At 45.1% G+C, this 21744-nt stretch overlaps 1 pseudogene; it reads left to right on the forward strand.

Annotated features, from left to right (window-relative positions):
• Positions 1-1120: 1120 nt before the first annotated feature.
• LOC115460346 overlaps positions 1121-21744 on the forward strand; it is a 52125-nt pseudogene continuing 31501 nt past the window's right edge.

The raw sequence follows: 21744 nt of genomic DNA on the forward strand, positions 1-21744 counted from the left end.
GAGGAGAGAGTGAGGGGGGGGGGGGGGGGAGCGGAGGGCACTTTGAGGAGGGAGTTAAGGGTGGCGAAGAGACGACGAGGGTTGGAGCCAAGAGAATTAGTCAATTGGGTGTAATAGTCCTGTTTGGCAAGGAATAGGGAGGACTGGAAGGAGGATAGTATGAATTTGTAATGAATGAATTCGCTATGGGATGCGAGATTTCCTCCAGAGGCGTTCAGCTGATCAGGCGCAGGTGCGAAGGTATCGGATGCAAGGGGTCAGCCAGGGCTGGGGATTAGTACGCCTTGTGGGACGGGAGATGGATGGTGCAAGGGTGTCCTAGAGCAGAGGAGAGAGAGTGACATTGTAAGTAGAGATAGCCTTGTCGACAGACTCAGAGGACATGATGGAGGGGAGGAGATTAGAGATACTAGAGGATAAGGTGGGAGGGTCGACAGCCTGGAGATTCCTGAAAGTAGTGGTTAGTGTTGGGCGGGACTGAGGGGGAGGGTGATGAAGTGTGAAGGTGATCAGGTGATGATCTGAGAGAGGAAGAGCAGAGGTGCAGAAATTGGAGGGTGAGCAGGTAGAGGAGAGGACGAGGTCAAGACAATGGCCAGTTTGGTGAGTAGGGGTGGTGGAGCTCAGCTGGAGATTGAAGGAGGATGTCAGAGTGAGTGAGGAACTGAGAAGCATAAGGGTCGGATGGGTCGCCAGCGTATATGTTAAAGTCTCCAAGAATGAGGGACGGAGATGAGGGTTCTAGAAAAACAGAGAGCCAGGCATCGAAGTCAGTAAGGAATACCATTTCTGGCACCAGTAACATAGTAACATAGTAGATGACGGCAGAAAAAGACCTGCACGGTCCATCCTGTCTGCCCAACAAGATAAACTCACATGTGCTACTTTTTGTGTATACCTTACCTTGATTTGTACCTGTCCTTTTCAGGGCACAGACCGTATAAGTCTGCTGATGATCGCTGCTGTGTACTGTAAGCAACAGCAGCTGCCAAAACAAAGACACGCTCTAGTCTTAAAGTCGCACTTAGATCCGGGGGATCCCGCAGACCCGGCTTCTACATCATCCCGGTGCACAGAGGGAGCACCCACCGGCCGAGTTGCGAGGGACCTACGACGTAGAATGGGCCCACACGTCATCACACTGCATGAGCTGACCATCGCAGCGAAAGCAGCTCCCCCTGAGTGGGACCCAGCCGAGCCACCTATCAAATATACCCATCGAACTACTAACCACAGGAAGTTGATCTGTGAAGATCCCAGCCCAAACGACTGCCACCTGTTAGACAACCAGCTTGCAACTCTACCCCAACCGGTACCACTGCGCCCTTGCTAACGGATCCTCTTTGCCTCCAACCATCAGAACGGTGTCCAAAGCAACAGAGCTCTGCGCCAAGGACATCACCCCCAAGCAGCTGACTGTGAGTGACCTACCTATCACCTACCTATTCCCAAATTGACACCAAAATGAATACAATCAAAATACTAACAATCTACTCCCTTTCACTGATTCACCTATCACCAAAGGCTCATCAAACACACCACACCTCACCAAACTGACACCCATCAAACTAAAGGAAGACTATCTAAATACGGACAACACCAACAAAACGGAAGGAACGATCACAATAAACACACACCACCCAAGGAACGGCAACTAACAAAAATCTACATATCATCAAACCTAGCAGCCCCATACCAAAATATCCAAGTGGGCTACATTAATGCTAGGTCCGTAGTTAACAAAACAACAACAATATCAGACTGGATCAGCTCAGAAAACCTCGATCTTATCTTCATCAACGAAACATGGATTCACGATCAAAAGGACCCCATTATCCTTGAACTATGCCCTCCAGGTTACAAAATCACCCAATGGACCAGAACGGAAAAGAGAGGAGGAGGCATAGCTATAATCTATCGAACTCAATTCACCACAGAAACCATTGCTGAATCCATAACACCCCAACTAGAAATTGCATCATTCAGAATCCATAACAAATCCCTGACCAATCATCTGAACTGCATCCTGTTTTACAGACCACCCGGTAACTGGAACGAAAGCCAACCTATTTTTATGCAAAGACTTCCTACAATCCTGGGATCTCAAATGGCCCCACATGCAAGCTACCCACATTAAAGGTCACACACTAGACTCTTATCACACAAACTGTCCACAGATCATAACCTAATAATAACAGACATCAAATGGACAGAAACACCTTGGACCGACCACTACAAGTTGAACCTATCCCTAAACTGGCGGAAGAAGGGACTAAACCATACACCAGCACACACAACTTACACCACGAGAGGGCAAATATACCCACAATTATTCTGGCAACTGATATATGACAATGAATGGGAAACACAAACGGACTCCATACACTACCTCGATCAGTGGGAAGATAGATGCAGAAGCGTACTAAACGAAATAGCACCACTAAAGACAAGAATATCAAGAAGACAAAACTCGATACCATGTTTCAATGACGAATTTAAAAAATGTAAAACACAATCCAGGAAACTTGAACGAGCATGGAAAAAAACAAAAGATGAACACACACTCAATACATGGAAACAAACACATAGAAAAGACAAACCAAAAGTTCCTATTACAAAACTAAAATAGGACCGGATTACAAAGACTTGAAGAAACTATTTCAAATCAAAAATAAGTTATTAGATACCACTCCTATCACCATGACCAACACAAGACATGCCGCCCGCCGACAAACATGCTAATTACTTTAACGAAAAAATAATAAAATTACGCAGCACACTTCCTTAGCACAACACCGACATCGAAAACTTCTTCAACGACCTGGACCTAATCCCTGGTGGATGCCCAACTGACCGTATCTAGTCAACATTTACTCTCCTCACCATTGAATCAGTTACAAAAGCAACTCATAGGTTTGCCAACACCCACTGCAAACTGTATACATGTCCTAGTCATTTACTCAAATCTTCCCCTGACCGCTTAATGGCAGATCTCACATACCACTTAAACTTCAGACTACAACAAGGTCTCTTCCCCGAGGAATATGGTAACATCCTACTCACCCCAATACCTAAAGACGCTAAGAAAAACACAAATGACCTAACTACTACTACTACTACTACTATTTAGCATTTCTATAGCGCTACAAGGCGTATGCAGCACTGCACAAACATAGAAGACAGTCCCTGCTCAAAGAGCTTACAATCTAATAGACAAGAAATAAAGTAAGCAAATTACCTAACAATTACCGCCCAGTTGCGTCTATCCCACTAGTAGTCAAATTGATGGAGAGTTTGGTGACCAAACAGCTTACGGAATACATGGACAAGTTCTCAATACTACACAACTCACAGTCAGAATTCTGCCCCCACCACAGTACCGAAACTGTCCTAGTCACCCTCTTGGCCAAATTCAAGCAAGAAATAGCCATAGGTAAAAGTATACTTCTACTCCAATTCGACATGTCAAGTGCATTTGACATGGTCAACCACAATATACTACTAAGACTCCTTGGCCACTTTGGGATTGATGGAAATGTACTTAACCGGATAAAGGGTTTTCTAACCACCAGAACTTACCAAGTAAAATCAAACTCAAACATATCACCACCGTGGAAAGCTACCTGTGGAGTACCTCAAGGATCACCATTATCACCAATACTCTTCAACGTGACGATGATCCCACTGGCAAAGTCCCTATCCAACCGAGGCCTCAACCCGTTCATCTATGCAGATGACGTCACAATCTACATTCCCTTCAGTCATGACTTAACAGAAATAACCAATGAAATCAATGACGGTCTAAACATCATGGACTCCTGGGCAAACTCATTCCAACTGAAACTGAACACTGAAAAAACACACTGCCTCATCCTCTCATCTCAACATAACAAGTACAAACCCACAACCATAAATACCCCAGAACACACCCTCCCTACCTCAGACAGCCTAAAAATACTCGGCGTCATAATCGACCGCAACCTTACCCTTGAGAACCAAGTAAACTCTGTAATAAAGAAAATGTTTTACTCAATATGGAAACTCAAACGAATAAAACCTTTTTTTCCCAAGGGAAATATTTCGAAACCTAATACAACCAATGGTCCTAAGCCATACAGACTACTGCAACGGAATCTACATAAGTACATAAGTACATAAGTAGTGCCATACTGGGAAAGACCAAAGGTCCATCTAGCCCAGCATCCTGTCACCGACAGTGGCCAATCCAGGTCAAGGGCACCTGGCACGCTCCCCAAACGTAAAAACATTCCAGACAAGTTATACCTAAAAATGCGGAATTTTTCCAAGTCCATTTAATAGCGGTCTATGGACTTGTCCTTTAGGAATCTATCTAACCCCTTTTTAAACTCCGTCAAGCTAACCGCCCGTACCACGTTCTCCGGCAACGAATTCCAGAGTCTAATTACACGTTGGGTGAAGAAAAATTTTCTCCGATTCGTTTTAAATTTACCACACTGTAGCTTCAACTCATGCCCTCTAGTCCTAGTATTTTTGGATAGCAGTGAACAGTCGCTTCACATCCACCCGATCCATTCCACTCATTATTTTATACACTTCTATCATATCTCCCCTCAGCCGTCTCTTCTCCAAGCTAAAAAGCCCTAGCCTTCTCAGCCTCTCTTCATAGGAAAGTCGTCCCATCCCCACTATCATTTTCGTCGCCCTTCGCTGTACCTTTTCCAATTCTACTATATCTTTTTTGAGATACGGAGACCAGTACTGAACACAATACTCCAGGTGCGGTCGCACCATGGAGCGATACAACGGCATTATAACATCCGCACACCTGGACTCCATACCCCTCCTAATAACACCCAACATTCTATTCGCTTTCCTAGCCGCAGCAGCACACTGAGCAGAAGGTTTCAGCGTATCATCGACGACGACACCCAGATCCCTTTCTTGATCCGTAACTCCTAACGCGGAACCTTGCAAGACGTAGCTATAATTCGGGTTCCTCTTACCTACATGCATCACTTTGCACTTGTCAACATTGAACTTCATCTGCCACTTGCACGCCCAATCTCCCAGTCTCGCAAGGTCCTCCTGTAATCGTTCACATTCCTCCTGCGACTTGACGACCCTGAATAATTTTGTGTCATCGGCGAATTTAATTACCTCACTAGTTATTCCCATCTCTAGGTCATTTATAAATACATTAAAAAGCAACGGACCCAGCACAGACCCCTGCGGGACCCCACTAACTACCCTCCTCCACTGAGAATACTGGCCACGCAATCCTACTCTCTGCTTCCTATCTTTCAACCAGTTCTTAATCCATAATAATACCCTACCTCCGATTCCATGACTCTGCAATTTCTTCAGGAGTCTTTCGTGCGGCACTTTGTCAAACGCCTTCTGAAAATCCAGATATACAATATCAACCGGCTCCCCATTGTCCACATGTTTGCTTACCCCCTCAAAAAAATGCATTAGATTGGTGAGGCAAGACTTCCCTTCACTAAATCCGTGCTGACTTTGTCTCATCAGTCCATGTTTTTGTATATGCTCTGCAATTTTATTCTTAATAATAGCCTCCACCATCTTGCCCGGCACCGACGTCAGACTCACCGGTCTATAATTTCCCGGATCTCCTCTGGAACCCTTCTTAAAAATCGGAGTAACATTGGCTACCCTCCAGTCTTCCGGTACTACACTCGATTTTAGGGACAGATTGCATATTTCTAACAGTAGCTCCGCAAGTTCATTTTTTAGTTCTATTAATACTCTGGGATGAATACCATCAGGTCCCGGTGATTTACTACTCTTCAGCTTGCTGAACTGACCCATTACATCCTCCAAGGTTACAGAGAATTCGTTTAGTTTCTCCGACTCCCCCGCTTCAAATATTCTTTCCGGCACCGGTGTCCCCCCCAAATCCTCCTCGGTGAAGACCGAAGCAAAGAATTCATTTAATTTCTCCGCTACGGCTTTGTCCTCCCTGATCGCCCCTTTAACATCATTTTCGTCCAGCGGCCCAACCGACTCTTTGGCCGGTTTCCTGCTTTTAATGTATCTAAAAAAATTTTTACTATGTATTTTTGCTTCCAACGCTAATTTCTTCTCAAAGTCCTTTTTTTGCCCTCCTTATCTCCGCTTTGCATTTGGCTTGGCATTCCTTATGATCTATCCTGTTACTTTCAGTTGGTTCTCTTCTCCACTTTCTGAAGGATTGTTTTTTGGCTCTAATGACTTCCTTTATCTTACTGTTTAGCCACGCCGGCTGACGTTTAGTCTTTTTTCCCTTTTTTCTAATACGTGGAATATATTTGTCCTGAACCTCCAGGATGGTGTTTTTAAACAGCATCCACGCCTGACGCAAGTTTTTTACTCTGCGAGCTGCTCCTTTCAGTCTTTTTTTCACCATTTTTCTCATTTTGTCGTAATCACCTTTTCTATAGTTAAACGCTAGCGTACTTGATTTCCTAGTTTCACTTCCTTCAATGCCAATATCAAAACCGATCATATTATGATCACTGTTATCAAGCGGCCCTCGTACCGTTACCCCCTGCACTAGATCATGAGCACCACTAAGGACTAAGTCTAGTATTTTTCCTTCTCTTGTCGGCTCCTGAACTAGCTGTTCCATGAAGCTGTCCTTGATTTCATCAAGAAATCTTATGTCCCTTGCGTGTACAGATGTTACATTAACCCAGTCTATATGCGGGTAATTGAAATCCCCCATTATTATTGTGTTGCCCAGTTTGTTTGCGTCCCTGATTTCCTTTAACATTTCCGCATCCGTCTGTTCGTCCTGGCCAGGCGGACGGTAGTACACTCCTATCACTATCCTTTTCCCCTTTGCACATGGAATTTCAATCCACAGTGATTCCAAGGAGTGTTTTGTTTCCTGCAGAATTTTCAATCTATTTGATTCAAGGCTCTCGTTAATATACAATGCTACCCCTCCACCAATCCGATTCACCCTATCACTACGATATAATTTGTACCCCGGTATGACAGTGTCCCACTGGTTATCCTCCTTCCACCAGGTCTCAGAGATGCCTATTATATCTAATTTTTCATTTAGTGCAATATATTCTAACTCCCCCATCTTATTTCTTAGGCTCCTGGCATTCGCATATAGACATTTCAAACTATGTTTGTTGTTCCTAAGTACATCATGCTTAGTACTTGGCAGTATTAATTGGCAATCTTTTGTCTGATTTTTATTGTTATTTAAGGATACCCGATCTACTACAATCTCTTTTGCAACCTCACTATCAGGATACTCTATCTTCCCTGTTATGGTGATATCTTTGAAAGATACCTTATCCCGAACCATGCTCTTTTGAGCGACTGTCGGCCTTCCCCCCATTTCTAGTTTAAAAGCTGCTCTATCTCCTTCTTAAACGCCGATGCCAGCAGCCTGGTCCCACTCTGGTTAAGATGGAGCCCATCCTTTCGGAATAGGCTCCCCCTTCCCCAGAATGTTGCCCAGTTCCTAACAAATCTAAAGCCCTCCTCCCTGCACCATCGTCTCATCCACGCATTGAGACTCTGGAGCTCTGCCTGTCTCTTGGGCCCTGCGCGTGGCACAGGTAGCATTTCAGAAAATGCTACCCTGGAGGATCTGGATTTCAGCTTTCTACCTAAGAGCCTAAATTTGGCTTCCAGAACCTCTCTCCCACATTTTCCTATGTCATTAGTACCCACATGTACCAAGACAGCCGTCTCCTCCCCAGCACTATATAAAATCCTATGTAGGTGACGCGTGAGGTCCGCCACCTTCGCACCAGGCAGGCAAGTCACCAGGCGATCCTCACGTCCACCAGCCACCCAGCTATCTATATGCCTAATGATCGAATCACCAAGTACAACAGCTGTCCTAACCTTTCCCTCCCGGGCAATATTTGGAGATATATCCTCGGTGCGAAAGGATAGTACATCCCCTGGTGGGCAGGTCCTGGCTACAGGAGTACTTCCTACTTCACCAGGGTGATGCTCTCCTTCTAGGAGACCTCCCTCCTCCAAGGTAGCACAGGGGCTACCTGACTGGAGGTGGGACTTCTCTACAACATCCCTGTAGGTCTCCTCTATGTACCTCTCTGTCTCCCTCAGCTCCATCAAGTCTGCTACTCTATGCGGGATGTAAAGAACAACTCGCAAAAAATCTCCAGACTGCCCAAAACACAGCTTCCAGGCTGATATTTGGTAAAACACGCTTCGAAAGCGCCAAACCCCTCCGAGAAAAGCTACACTGGCTCCCAATCAAAGAACGGATCATCTTCAAAATCTGCACCTTGGTCCACAAAATTATCTATGGCGTAGTCCCAGGATACATGACAGACCTCATAGATCTACCAACCAGAAACAGAATCGGATCATCACGATCATACCTAAACCTACATTACCCAAATTGCAAAGGACTGAAATACAAAATAACTTATGTATCCAGCTTCTCCTACCTAAGCGCACAACTATGGAATGGATTCCCAAAAGCTGTGAAAACAATCCATGACCATCTAAACTTCAGGAAATCACTAAAAACCAACCTCTTCAAAAAGGCTTACCTCACCGATCCAACGTAAATCCCCACACCCAGCAACACAACATAACCAATGATCGTACTGGACAATATACAATCTTCATCCCTTCCATCATCATAGTGCCTCATACACACCTACCTCACTTTGACCACAATATAACCTGTATTTGTTATCAACTGACTGGCGAACGCCTTTACGGTACTATGTAAGCCACATTGAGCCTGCAAATAGGTGGGAAAATGTGGGGTACAAATGTAACAAATAAGTAAATCTAATATAATAAAACGCACCGTGAACGTTCTGAAGACAACGTTCTGAAGCCACTCAAACACTCCCTGGCTGTAGGGTTCGTGGATTCATGGTGTGAAGCCAGCCAGCCGTCTCTGCCCCGCCCTCGCGTCAAACGTCATGACGTCGAGGGCGGAAAAAAAAACAAACAATTCCGGCAGCGCAGCGTCAGGGAAGGAGGTGGCGCTCCCGACGTCTCTAGCCTTCCCTTCGCTGTGTTCCGCCTTCTTCTGACGTCAAGGATGATGTCAGAAAAAGGCGGAACACAGCGAAGGGAAGGCTAGACGTCGGGAGCGCCGCCTCCTTCCCTGACGCTGCGCTGCTGGAACCGCCACGGAGGTAAATTTAAAAAGAAGAAAAAAAAAAGGGATGTTGGGGGGAGAGAAGAGGGTGGGCAGTAAAGTTGAACAATGGGAGCGGGAGGGCAGGGGACAAACGACAGCATGGATGCGAAGGGGGGGCATGGATGCGAAGGGGGGGGAGAAGAGGGCGGGCCAGGCTGGGACATGGGAGAGAGAGGAGCATGGATGCGAGGGGGGGTCATGGAAGGGAGAGAGGGGACTTGCTGGGAAAGGATGAATGGAGGCGGCAGGGGACAGAGGAGCATGGATGGGCATGGATTGGGAGGGCAGGGCTCAGGGAGAGAGGGGAATTGCTGGAAAGGGATGAATGGAGGGGGCGGGGCAGGGGACAGAGGAGCATGGATGGGCATGGATTTGGAGGGCAGGGCTCAGGGAGAGAGGGGAATTGCTGGAAAAGGATGAATGGAGGGGGCAGGGGACAGAGGAGCATGGATGGGCATGGATTGGGAGGGCAGGGCTCAGGGAGAGAGGGGAATTGCTGGATAGGGATGAATGGAGGGGACAGATGGGCATGGATGGATATGGATTGCAGGGCAGGGCTCAGGGAGAGAGGGGAATTGCTGGATAGGGATGAATGGAGGGGGCAGGTGACAGAGGAGCATGGATTGGGAGGGCAGGGCTCACACTCTCTCTCTCATATACAATGTCTTTCTGACTCTCACTCTCACACACTCTGTCTCACACTGTATCACATTCACTCTCTATGTGCCACACAGTCACTCACACACTTGCTTGGTCTCATACACTCACTCTCACAGAGAATCTGTGTCTCACACACACTCTCTCTCTTGCCCACACACACACACTCTCTCTCACACTGTGTCTCACATACACACTTGCACACACTCTCATTCTCACACACACACTCTCTCACAAACACACTCACACCCAGACTCACTCTCTCTCTCACACACACACACACACTCACACTTTCACTCTGACTCTCAAACAGTCACTCTCACATACACTCTCCCAAACATACACACTCCGAGGAAAACCTTGCTAGCGCCCGTTTCATTTGTGTCAGAAACAGGCCTTTTTTACTAGTAAATCAATAAATGGTGATTAATTTCCTGCTTATTGTACTAAATCAAATTGTATAAAAATGAGAGAGATCTATGTGGGGTGGGGGGGGGGGGGGGGGGGGAACGCTTCCTTGTTCTCAGGGCAGTGAACTGGCTTGGAGACAAGGGGATCTCTCTAATCATTTCTTTTCTGTATTTCAGATTTGCAGTAGCCTCTGCTTGAGCCACTATTTACTTGTCTCCAGAATAAACTTCTAAGTATTATTTGTCTTATTAGTGTAGGAAATCCAGGGACATCAGCACTCCAGCCGTAGTCAGTTAAGGTAGGTTGTGTGGGATGATTGTCTAACATGTGATAATCATAAGCAGACCCCCACACCCACAAATTTCGGCACACATGTTACAGAATAGCGCCAGTTCTGCACCTAACTTACCCCCAGGGGCGTAGCCAGACTTCGGCGGGAGGGGGGTCCAGACCCCTAGGTGAGGAGGCATATTTTAGCCCCCCCCCGGTGGCACCGCCAACCCTCCCCTGCCACCGCCACCACCAACAACAACTTTGACCCCCCCCCCCGCCGCCAACCCTCTCGACCCCCCCCCCGTCCCGCCGCCAACCCCCAGCCTCCACCAACCGAGGTACACTTCTTCCGGCGCATGGCGACGGCGGGTTGGCGGCAGGAGGGGGGTCAAGAGGGTCATCGGCAGGGGGGTCCAGGGCCAAATCTACGGGATCCCAGGCCCCTGTGCCCCATGTAGTTACACCACTGCTTACCCCACCCCCTTTTACTAAGCCATGGAAACAAACACATAGAAAATACAAATCTATATATATATAAAACTCACCCTCAACGTTCTATTTGCACTGACGTCACTGAAGCCAGGTTCGTAAGTTTGAAGCTCTGAAGCCACACAAAATCACAGTCTGTGGGCCCCGCCCTCGCGTCAAACGTTATGACGTTGAGGGCGGAGCACATTCTCAGCTCCAACGTACTTGACCTTGGTGGCTGTTACTTCAGTTCGTAGAGTCAGTGAGCTCCAAGCCTTGGTAGCCCATGCTCCTTATACAAAATTTCATCATAACACAGTAGTCCTCCGTACGCACCCTAAGTTCTTGCTGAAGGTGGTGTTGGAGTTCCATCCGAACCAGTTAATTTTCTTGCCAACATTTTTTCCCCGTCCTCATACCCGCCCTGCTGAACGTCAGTTGCACACATTGGACTGCAAGAGAGCATTGGCCTTCTATGTGGAGCGGACAAGCCCCTTCAGACAGTCCGCCCAAATGTTTGTTTCTTTCGACCCCAACAGAAGGGGAGTGGCTGTCGGGAAACGCACCATTTCCAATTGGCTAGCAGATTGCATTTCCTTCACTTATGCCCAGGCTGGGCTGACTCTTGAGGGTCATGTCATGGCTCATGTTGTTCGAGCCATGGCAGCGTCAGTGGCCCACTTGAAGTCAGCCACTATAGAAGAGATTTGCAAGGCTGCGACGTGGTCATCAGTCCACACATTCACATCTCATTACTGCCTTCAGCAGGATTCCCGACGCGACAGTTGGTTTGGGCAGTCGGTGCTGCAGAATCTGTTTGGGGTCTAGAATCCAACTCCACCCCCCCAGGCCCATTATTTTGTTCTGTTCCAGGCTGCACTCTCAGTTAGCTGTTTCTTCGTAGGTCAATCTCAGTTATGTCCTCGCCATTGCGAGGCCCAATTGTTTTGAGTGAGCCTGGGGGCTAGGGATACCCCACATGTGAGAACAAGCAGCCTGCTTGTCCTCGGAGAAAGCGAAGATACTTACCTGTAGCAGATATTCTCCGAGGACAGCAGGCTGATTGTTCTCAGCAACCCACCCACCTCCCTTTTGGAGTTGTTGTTTTTTTTTATTCTTTATTTGCTTTTGATATAACTGAGGCGGGAATGGACGCGCGTGGGCTGGAAGATGGCCGTGCAAGCGCAGTGCATCAGTCCCGCGCTTTGCTGGCTGTCGCAAAGCTCTTTATTTATTTATTTATAACATTTGTATCCCACATTTTCCCACCTATTTGCAGGCTCAATGTGGCTTACATAGTTCCATAAGTGGTGATTACCAGTTCCGGATAGGAGAAATACATAGTTGAGGTAGAGGGACAGAGTGGGTTAGGTTACAGGAGGAACGTTCATCTTATGATAAGAGCTGAAGGTAATAGTTTAAATTTCATTCATGACAAAAATTAACTTGAACAATTAGGAACATTAAACAACAAATCAAGATAATTTAGCAAAAAACAGTTAAGATATAAAGAATACATGTTGTATACGTTTTATTAATTTGCATTTAGGATGAATTGTTATTGTTTGCTTCCTTAAATAAATAAGTTTTCAATAGTTTACGGAAGTTCACTATCCAGCTCATTTTCGAAAGAGAAAGGCGCCCATATTCCGACCCAAATCGGGAGATGGGCGCCTTTCTCTCATGGGCGCCCAAATTGGTATAATCGAAAGCCGATTTTGGGTGCCTCCAACTGCAGTCCGTCGTGGGAACGAACAAAGTTGATGGGGCGTGTTGGAGGCGGGACTGGGGCGTGTTTATCGGCCGAGGAGAGATGGGCGCGCTCGGCCGACAATGGAAAAAAGAAAGGCGTTTTTAGCAAGAATTTAGGGTACAACTCGTTCTATATGCCTTAGAGGGGAAAATATGCCCTATAAAGCGCTGTTATGTTTTTTTAATCTGTGGATAAATAAGAAATCATCAACAATCTCAGGATTCAGTCTAGCTCTCCTGTCTTCCACAGTCCTTCCTGGAATAGAAGTTGTCTTCTTAGAAGATGTGTTGGTAGCAGGATGTACAGGATCCCCCATGCAAAGTTTGCTACTTGTGGCCAGTATGTTTGCTTGTTTTTCCGAAAAATCAAAATATCTTTGTAGGCATCACTCAAACATAAATAACAGTCCAGTTCATTAACAGGCTTCAAAGTAGAAAATGACACGGGGACAAAGTTTGTCCCCTGTCCCCGTCCCTGTGGGCTCTGTCCCCGCCCCATCCCTGCGGTTCCCGTCCCCGTGTCATTCTCTAGTCCAGGGATCAAAGAGCAATATGAGAAAAGAAATTATTACAAGTTTTTGTAGAGTAAATTAAATTCAATGTCATGGAGAATTTTCCACAGGTTTCCATGTTTTACTCACAGACCCACATTTTCTTATTTTTATAAATTATACATATTGGACTAGATTCAATATCTAGCACCCAAAAAAATCAGTGCCAAAAAAAAAGCATGTACAGGTATTCTATAAGTTGCGTCTAAAGTGAGGCGTGTTTTATAGAATTAAAGCTTATGGCCGGGAATCGTGCCTCACTTTAAGCGCAGCCATTTGCCTAAATTAAACGCCCTTCCCCCCCCTTATTTATAAGTTATGAGTGGAAATTCTCAGAATGCTCTTGAACCACCCGTGACCTTCCCAATCCCAAGCCCGCAGTTCAGACTCATGCGTACATTAGAATTAAAGCCAATCAGTGCCAATAATCATTTGTTTGGAATCGGGTGCCAATTATCAGCGCTAATTAGCTAGTTATTCAATTACAGTGTGCACACAACTTGGAAGCGCCATATAGACAATCAGGGGGATTGCGCTCCACCAGAAGGTTGGATTCAAACATGTTCCCCCAGATTCTACAAAGTTGCACACCCAAATTTCCGACTAGCCCATGTGGGAAGCTTTAAGGGGGCTTGGGCCCTGATGTTTGTATGTTCGGAGCACCCCTCTGAATAATGAAACAAGGTTTACCTGTAAGATTCATTTATTCCCCCCCCCCCCATAACTATTCTGTGTGCTGATTACAGCCCTTGCTCACAGGCTGCAGGGTGAAATTGTGAAATAACCTAAAATATCTACAGCTCCCACACTTCCCTTATCAGACTGGGTCCAAACATGTTTATGCACCAAAGTGTGACAAGATGGGCAGTCATGAGAGGGAAAATTGGGAGGGGTTAGAAATCTTCTTGAGACCAGGGAGAAGGAAAAACAGGATGTGAAAGGAAACTGTTCATTCATGCATTTCTGCTTATGACAATAGCCCCTCAACAATTCATAACAGACCTCACGAATCACTTGAACTATATGTTACAAATTGGACTCTTCCCAAAGGAGAAAGGAAACATTCTACTCACCCCATACCCAAAGACGTAAAGAAGAGTGCTAGTGAACTAACCAACTACAGGCCAGTAGCATCCATCCCCTTAATAACCAAACTAACGGAAGGGATGGTAACCAAGCAACTCACAAATTATTTAAACAAATTCTCAATATTACATGATTCCCAATCAGGATTCCAGGTCTAACCACAGTACGGAAACGGTACTAGTTACTCTCATGAACAAATTTAAACAAACGATCGCAACTGGCAAAAACATACTACTTCTACAATTTGATATGTCTAGCGCCTTCGACATGGTTGATCACGGAATACTACTACATATCCTCGAGAATTTCGGAATTGGAGGCAATGTTCTTAATTGGTTCAAGGGGTTCCTAACCACACGATCATACCAAGTGACATCTAACTCGACTACTTCAGCCACATGGATAGCTGAATGTGGAGTCCCACAGAGATCCCCCCTCTCACCGACCTTATTCAACTTAATGATGATCCCCTTGGCAAAACTACTATCAAACCAAAACCTCAACCCGTACATATATGCAGATGACGTAACGATCTACATCCCATTCAAACAAGATTTAAAGGAAATTTCCAATGACATCAACCAAAGCCTACATATCATGCACACATGGGCGGATACATTTCAATTGAAACTCAATGCAGAAAAAACCCAATGCCTAATACTCACCTCACAACACAACACGAACAAATTCACTACCATTAACACACCAAAATTGAATCTTCCAATTTCGGACACCCTAAAAATTCTTGGAGTTACCATTGATCGACACCTAACACTTGAGAATCACGCGAAAAACACTACCAAGAAAATGTTCCACTCAATGTGGAAATTAAAAAGAGTAAGACCTTTCTTCCCAAAGAACGTCTTCCGCAACCTGGTACAATCAATGGTTCTCAGTCATCTAGATTACTGCAATGCACTCTACGCTGGCTGCAAAGAGCAAATAATCAAAAAACTTCAGACAACTCAGAATACTGCAGCTAGACTCATATTCAGCAAATCAAAATATGAAAGTGCTAAACCCCTATGAGAAACGCTACATTGGCTCCCACTCAAAGAACACATCACATTCAAAATATGTACCCTAGTTCACAAGAATCATCTACGGAGACGCTCCAGCCTAAAAGTCAGACCAGATAGACCTACCACCCAGAAATGCCAAAAAATCATTCCTTAATCTTCACTTTCCCAACTGTAACATAGTAACATAGTAGATGACGGCAGAAAAAAGACCTGCACGGTCCATCCAGTCTGCCCAACAAGACAAACTCATATGTGCTACTTTTTGTGTATATTTTACCTTGATTTGTAACTGTCATTTTCAGGGCACAGACCGTATAAGTCTGCCCAGCACTATCCCCGCCTCCCAACCACCAGCTCCGCCACCCAATCTCGGCTAAGCTCCTGAGGATCCATTTCTTCTGAACAGGATTCCTTTATGTTTATCCCACGCATGTTTGAATTCCGTTACCGTTTTCCTCTCCACCACCTCCCGCGGGTCTAAAATACAAACTAACACATGCGTCAACCTTTTCCTACCTGAGCACACAATTCTGGAACGCGCTACCGCGCAACTTAAAAACGCACTATGAACTAACTAACTTCAGCAGACTACTAAAGACCCATCTCTTTAGCAAGGCATACCACAAAGATCAACAAATATGAACCCAATACAAATATCCAGAACTGTCTTACAATTTTTTGCTTGTAAACTACTAAAATGTTTTATCATGATCATGTTTACTTGTTAAACTACTATTATGTTCTATCATTGTCATGTTACCCAAAATCCTTCTATAATGCTAAATGTATCTTTTCCTACATGCTTCCACTATTCATGATGTATTGTACGCCACATTGAGCCTGCAAAGAGGTGGGAAAATGTTGGGTACAAATGTAACAAATAAATCAATCAATCAATCAATAAATGGTGATTAATTTTCTGCTTATTGTACTAAATCAAATTGTATAAAAATGAGAGAAATCTATGTGGGGGGGGGGGGGGCGCTTCCTTGTTCTCAGGGCAGTGAACTGGCTTGGAGACAAGGGGATCTCTCTAATCATTTCTTTTCTGTATTTCAGATTTGCAATAGCCTCTGCTTGAGCCACTATTTACTTGTCTCCAGAATAAACTTCTAAGTATTATTTGTCTTATTAGTGTAAGAAATCCAGGGACATCAGCACTCCAGCCGTAGTCAGTTAAGGTAGGTTGTGTGGGATGATTGTCTAACATGTGATAATCATAAGCAGACCCCCACACCCACAAATTTTGGCACACATGTTACAGAATAGCGCCAGTTCTGCACCTAACTTACCCCCAGGGGCGTAGCCAGACTTCGGCTGGAGGGGGGTCCAGACCCCTAGGTGAGGAGGCATATTTTAGGCCCCCCCCCCCCGGTGGCACCGCCAACCCTCCCCTGCCACCGCCACCACCAACAACAACTTTGACCCCCCCCCCCGCCGCCAACCCTCTCGACCCCCCCCCATCCCGCCGCCAACCCCCAGCCCCCGCAAGCCGAGGTACTCTTCTTCTGGTGCATGGCGACGGCGGGTTGGCGGTAGGAGAGGGGGTCAAGAGGGTCATCGGCAGGGGGTTCCAGGGTCAAATCTACGGGATCCCAGGCCCCTGTGCCCCATGTAGTTACACCACTGCTTACCCCACCCCCTTTTACTAAGCCATGCTAGTGGCTGCCATGCGCTAATGCCAACACAGCCCATTAACTTTGAATGGGCAGTATCAGCGTTGCGTGCGGCTTAGTAAACAGGAGAATTAATTGTTAAATTAAGCACCAAGGCCTTTAGTACTGATAATAGCTCTTAAGAGGCATTAATCAGTACTAATTAGCGCTAACTTGTGGTTACAGCATACAACTACATAAGAATATAAGAACAGCCATACTGGGTCAGACCAGTGTCACAGTCTTTCTCGGTTGGTCATAAGTACATAAGCATCGCCATGCTGGGACAGACCAAGGGTTCAACGAGCCCAGCACCCTGTCACCGACAGCGGCCAAAAGAACAAGCAATTTGTCCCGCCCATCCTAGAAATACTGTATTATTCCCTCGTCCATTCAATAACATTCTATGGCTTTTTCCTCCAGGAAGCCGTCCAACCCTTTTTTGAAGTCCGCTAAGTTAACCGCCTTAACCACCTTTTCTGGCAGCGAATTCCAGAGTTTAACTACGCGTTGAGTGAAGAAAAATTTCCTCTGATTCGTTTTAAATTTACCACATAACAGAAAAGGTGTCAACTGAAATGCATCTGCCCAGGAGTGCATGATATGTAGACTTTGGTTGATGTCGTTGGAAATTTCTTTTAGGTCTTGTTTGAATGGGATGTAGATCGTTACATCATCAGCGTATATGTATGGGTTGAGGTTTTGGTTTGATAGTAGTTTGGCCAAGGGTATCATCATTAGGTTGGTATTGGCGTGCTTTATCTTAGGCTGGTATAAATGGGCATGCCAAAATTTGCCGAATGATGTGTGTAACTGACAGTATTCTATAACTTATGCCTGTTACTTGGCCCATCCATGCTGCTTTCATGTACCTGCCCACCTTGAAGTTACACGCTATAGCACATAGGTGTTACTTGAATAGCACCTACTGCATTACACACGAAACATGCAATTAAAGGAGCCTTTGAAATGTGTAAGTGGCACATAACTAGGCATGAACTTATAGAATTGTCCCTATAATGCCATAATTTGAAGATATTCAATACTAATTCAATGAAGATACAGTCAACACTCAATTTAATGAACTAATTGGGGAGAGGTGGTGTCTTAAATCAAAATGTAATACAATCAGTGTAATACAATCAGTTTTCATATTCAAAACCACAAATGTAGCTATATGTGAACAAATTACATATCATGCATTAACTGCTCTTACTTATGGGGTCCCTTGCTTCTAAATCTATCTCTATAATATTATGCCAAGAGGAACTCAAATGTTGTTCTCCCAGCATGTGTCTGCCTTGGAATCCAAACTTCACTTATTTTAATTTATTTTAACTGGACCTCAATGCATCCACCCTTCAGGTGAACAAGAACGCCAAAGTTGTCAATGGAGCTGATCCTATCACAGGTCCTTTTTTCGGGCCGCAAGGGAGTGAGTCAGATGGCAGACGAAGTGGGCTGGAACTCCCCAAATGGTGGGGACCTAATTTGGGTGATAAAATCCATCATTGTGGAACCAGCAGAGCTGGAATCGGGTCAAGAAGGGCCTCCAGTGCTAAGCTAAGTGGAGTTGCCTGATGATGTAGAGAAGCCCAGCAATCAAGGAGGGGACTGGATGTCAGGTGACAGGCCAGTCCATAAGATTTTTACATAAAGAAAGAGTGGTGAGCGGGGAATTGACAGAGGCCACAGAGACACTCCTGTGTGCAAGGGAGGATCCTTCTTTGGCCAAAAGGGACTGAATCACTCCTGATTGCTGTAATCAATGTAATCCTTAGGTATGGAGGGAGTCCTTGGCAGGGCCTGGGTATATCTACAGGAAGATTGGTGGTGGAATGAGGACTTTGCTGACTTCAGCAAAATGAGGGAATACCTGAAGAAAGAGCCGATGGGATGGGAAGACATATGAGAAGTGGAAAGGTAGTGGTCCAGGCTGAAAGGAGCTATAAATATGGCTACTAACCTTTATGTAAAGAAAGTAAATAAAAGCAAGAGAAAAAGGAAACCGATATGGTTCTCCAAGCAAGTGGCTGAGAAAATAAAGGCTAAAGAGTTGGCGTTCATGAAATACAGAAAAACACAAGAAGAGGAACACGGGGAGGAATACTGAATGAAACTGAAAGAAGCCAAGAGAGAGATACGTCTGGCAAAAGCGAAAGAACAAATGGCTAGAAATGTAAGGAGGGGTGACAAAAATTTGTTCAGGAATATTAGTGAAAGGAGGAAGACTAAAAATGGAATTGTGAGATTGAAAGATGCTGTGAACTGCTATGTGGAGAATGATGAGGAAAAACAAATACTTCTGTGTTCATGAAAGAAAATTCTGGAGAAGGACCACAATTGACTGGCAAAGATACATTTGAGAATGGAGTGGATATAGCATCATTCATGGAAGAAAGTATTTATGAACAACTTGAAAAATTGAAAGTGGGCAAAGCCGTGGGACCAGACGGGATCCATCCCAGGATATTGAGGGAGCTCAGAGAAGTTCTGGCGGGTCCTTTTAAAGATTTGTTTAATAAACCCTTGGAAATGGGGGAGTTTCTGGCGGGTCCTTTTAAAGATTTGTTTAATAAATCCTTGGAAATGGGGGCGTTTCCTTGGGATTTGAGAAGAGCGGATATGGTTCCTCTTCACAAAAGTGATAACAGAGAAGCAACTGGAAACAACAGGCTGGTAAGCCTCACTTTGGTTATTGGAAAAGTAATGGAAGTAATGCTGAAGGAAAGGATAGTGAATTCCCTGGAATCCAGTAGGTTGCGAGATCTGAGACAACATGGTTTTACCAAAGGTAAATCGTGCCAAATGAATCTGATTGAATTCTTTGACCGGGCGACCAGAGAATTGGATCAAGGACATGCGCTAGATGTAATCTACTTAGATTTCAGCAAAGCTGACACGGTTCCTCATAGGAGGCTCTTGAATAAACTTGACAGGCTGAAGTTAGGACCCAAAGTGGTGAACTGGATTAGGAACTGGTTGATAAACAGACGCCAGAGGGTGGTGGTTAATGGAATTCACTCAGAGGAAGGAAAGGTGAGCAGTGGAGTGCCTCAAGGATTGGTGCTGGGGCCGATTCTGTTCAATATATTTGTGAGCAACATAGGCGGTCGGTGGCCCAACTGTTTGGGGAGGCTAAAGGGGGCAGGGTTAGGGGTGGGGCTAGGGGTGGAGCTTAAATCCATAATTGTCTGATAACACAGAAAAAAATAAATAAATACAAATAAAAGTCACAATTAATACCTTTTATTAAATTTAGATATTAGATATGTATCATAAGTCAAAGAATAAAGTGGTTGCTCAAAGCATATTCTTAGCACAATCATTCAACTGCAAAACACTATGCACAACTTTGTGCAAAAACACACTCAGAACCTTACTGTACCATAAATATTACACTGGGCAGAACCTAATACACCAATATACCACCCATACGGAAAATGCAGATCGTCAACAATATGAAACAAGGGATCATATCATCACAATTCTCATGTACAGCCACAAAACACCCTAATTCATGTTTAATGTGGGATAAAATGCCATAAATAAGTAAATAAAAATAAACTTTTAATGTTGAGCACCTGATTCTCAAAGTGGACATATTCCAAACACTATAATGAAAATAAAACAATCGTTTCTACCTTTGTTGTCTGGTTGTCCGATTCTGCTGCTATCTGTTCTCAGTGCAGGTCAGGAAGTCATCCTCCTTAAATATCTCCCTGGCACCCAGCCAACCCCCCCCCCCCCCCTGCTATCCCAGCAGTAAGGTAAACAAACCATAAACCAATTTCTACAATTGGTTACACAAGGCTAGATGGCTTTCACTGCAGCTCCTGCTGTGAGGATGGGGGTAAATCAACAATTTAAACCTCTCAGAGCACAGCAGGGGAGGCTTAGCCTGTCCAAGCCTCTTATACCGGGCGCCTATGCCTCTAGGCAAGTCTCCTACTCTTGTTATTCTCCAATAATTTCTAGGACACTGGGCCACACTCCCAGGAGTCCCACAGTTCCTAGAAAGCACCCACATACCTAAACCACAAACCGCCAGGATTCTTAGTCCAGGACAACAAAGCCAATAAACTGACAGGTTTATTATCAAAGTGGAACAGTGAACTAGGAAAAAATAGTGGTGAAATCAGCAAGCAATAACTGGTAACAGAATAAGGATCAATATTAAAGCAATCTAAACACTTTGTCACTACCTGGGCAGCACCTTGGGAGTTTCAGGAAAATAACTGCTCACAGATCTGAACAGGGTCTCAGGGCAGAGAGGTTCACCTTCTACACTCCCTAGCTGAGACGGGGGGGAAAATCCAGTACCTCCTGGCTGGATTGTGAACTACAGGGCTCATCAGAGCCCAGACCATTAACTTTTGAAAGAAACTGGCCAATAGCGGGGCAGGATACCTTTTCCTCAGGGCTTAGGCTAAAAAGAAACAGTCTTCTCTGCAACCGCCTTAGAACACAGAACAAACACCACCTGCTGGCTAAACAAGAGAAATACACGGCATGAAAATTATTACAATTCACAGGCTTGAAAACCCGCTGTTTCGCCACACTTGTATTTTAAATTTTGCAGAAAAAGCATGACTTATAGCACATTACAAGAACAAATGAGGCATTGAATATGAGGGGCATAAGCTTTGTTTATTTCAAGACTATTCAGCCGATGTGGCAGGGCACTGGAGGGCCATGGAACCATATTGCACTGAGTTATTTCAGAG

Source organism: Microcaecilia unicolor, chromosome 1, assembly GCF_901765095.1.
Source record: "Microcaecilia unicolor chromosome 1, aMicUni1.1, whole genome shotgun sequence".
Lineage (NCBI taxonomy): Eukaryota > Metazoa > Chordata > Amphibia > Gymnophiona > Siphonopidae > Microcaecilia > Microcaecilia unicolor.